This window comes from Chaetodon auriga, chromosome 23 (genome assembly GCF_051107435.1).
Source record: "Chaetodon auriga isolate fChaAug3 chromosome 23, fChaAug3.hap1, whole genome shotgun sequence".
Classification (NCBI taxonomy): domain Eukaryota; kingdom Metazoa; phylum Chordata; class Actinopteri; order Chaetodontiformes; family Chaetodontidae; genus Chaetodon; species Chaetodon auriga.
In genome coordinates, this window is record NC_135096.1 from 2048642 (window position 1) to 2051141 (window position 2500).

Genomic DNA, 2500 nt, shown 5'->3' on the forward strand with positions numbered 1-2500 from the left:
GCCCTTGGGGTTGGTGAAGGCAGGCAGGCAGGCAGGCAGGCAGGCAGGCTGGCTGGCTGGCTGGCTAATGAGAGTGGAGGCAGGAGGAAAGGAAAAGGGTTAGGCTGGGAGCCAGCCCTTGGGGTTGGTGAAGGCAGGCAGGCAGGCAGGCAGCCAGGCAGGCAGGCAGGCAGGCTGGCTGGCTGGCGGATGAGAGTGGAGGCAGGAGGAAAGGAAAAGGGTTAGGCTGGGAGCCAGCCCTTGAGGTTGGTGAAGGCAGGCAGGCAGGCAGGCTGGCAGGCTGGCTGGCTGGCGGATGAGAGTGGAGGCAGGAGGAAAGGAAAAGGGTTAGGCTGGGAGCCAGCCCTTGAGGTTGGTGAAGGCAGGCAGGCAGGCTAGCTGGCTGGCTGGCGGATGAGAGTGGAGGCAGGAGGAAAGGAAAAGAGTTAGGCTGGGAGCCAGCCCTTGGGGTTGGTGAAGGCAGGCAGGCAGGCAGGCTGGCTGGCTAATGAGAGTGGAGGCAGGAGGAAAGGAAAAGGGTTAGGCTGGGAGCCAGCCCTTGAGGTTGGTGAAGGCAGGCAGGCAGGCAGGCAGGCAGGCTAGCTGGCTGGCTGGCGGATGAGAGTGGAGGCAGGAGGAAAGGAAAAGAGTTAGGCTGGGAGCCAGCCCTTGGGGTTGGTGAAGGCAGGCAGGCAGGCAGGCAGGCAGGCAGGCAGGCAGGCAGGCAGGCAGGCAGGCAGGCAGGCAGGCTGGCTGGCTGGCTGGCGGATGAGAGTGGAGGCAGGAGGAAAGGAAAAGAGTTAGGCTGGGAGCCAGCCCTTGGGGTTGGTGAAGGCAGGCAGGCAGGCTAGCTGGCTGGCTGGCGGATGAGAGTGGAGGCAGGAGGAAAGGAAAAGAGTTAGGCTGGGAGCCAGCCCTTGGGGTTGGTGAAGGCAGGCAGGCAGGCAGGCAGGCAGGCTGGCTGGCTGGCGGATGTGAGTGGAGGCAGGAGGAAAGGAAAAGAGTTAGGCTGGGAGCCAGCCCTTGGGGTTGGTGAAGGCAGGCAGGCAGGCAGGCAGGCAGGCAGGCAGGCAGGCAGGCTGGCTGGCTGGCGGATGTGAGTGGAGGCAGGAGGAAAGGAAAAGAGTTAGGCTGGGAGCCAGCCCTTGGGGTTGGTGAAGGCAGGCAGGCAGGCAGGCTGGCTGGCTAATGAGAGTGGAGGCAGGAGGAAAGGAAAAGGGTTAGGCTGGGAGCCAGCCCTGTGAAGGGTATAGAGCTGGTCCGGCGTGCCACGGCCGGGACGAAAACCGCATCGTTCGTCCTGAATCGGAGGTTGGACTGTGTATGCACAGTATAGTATGTGGAATATATACAAAGGTTGAGAATTTTTAAACAAAAATAAAAGAAAGTAATTGTGAGAAATAAAGAAAAGTAAAAGAGGTTGCTGTATGCCTGGAAAAGGCCGGAAGCCTCCCCACGGCTGTGAGAAGGCCAGGGGGTCAGGCCTGGAGCCAGCCCCCAGCAGGAGTAGCAGGCTGGGGGTCCTGGAAAGGCTGGAAACCTCCCCGTGGCTGCGAGAAGACGAGGGGGTCAGGCCTGGAGCCAGCACCCAGCCTGCTCCTCATGCTGGGGGCCTGGAAAAGGCCGGAAGCCTCCCCACGGCTGTGAGAAGGCCAGGGGGTCAGGCCTGGAGCCAGCCCCCAGTACGAGTAGCAGGCTGGGGGGCCTGGAAAGGCCAGACGCCTGCCTGTGGCTGCTAGAAGAAGACGAGGGGGTCAGGGCTGGAGCCAGCACCCAGCACGAGTAGCAGGCTGGGGGGCCTGGAAAGGCCAGAAGCCTCCCTGTGGCTGCTAGAAGAAGAGGAGGGGGTCAGGGCTGGAGCCAGCACCCAGCACGAGTAGCAGGCTGGGGGGCCTGGAAAGGCCAGAAGCCTCCCTGTGGCTGCTAGAAGAAGACGAGGGGGTCAGGGCTGGAGCCAGCACCCAGCACGAGTAGCAGGCTGGGGGGCCTGGAAAGGCCAGAAGCCTCCCTGTGGCTGCTAGAAGAAGAGGAGGGGGTCAGGGCTGGAGCCAGCACCCAGCACGAGTAGCAGGCTGGGGGGCCTGGAAAGGCCAGAAGCCTCCCTGTGGCTGCTAGAAGAAGAGGAGGGGGTCAGGGCTGGAGCCAGCACCCAGCACGAGTAGCAGGCTGGGGGGCCTGGAAAGGCCAGACGCCTGCCTGTGGCTGCTAGAAGAAGAGGAGGGGGTCAGGGCTGGAGCCGGCACCCAGCCTGCTCCTCGTGCTGGGGGCCTGGAAAGGCTGGAAGCCTCCCCATGGCTGTGAGAAGATGAGGGGGTCAGGGCTGGAGCCGGCACCCAGCCTGCTCCTCGTGCTGGGGGCCTGGAAAGGCTGGAAGCCTCCCCATGGCTGTGAGAAGATGAGGGGGTCAGGGCTGGAGCCGGCACCCAGCCTGCTCCTCGTGCTGGGGGCCTGGAAAGGCTGGAAGCCTCCCCATGGCTGTGAGAAGATGAGGGGGTCAGGGCTGGAGCCGGCACCCAGCCTG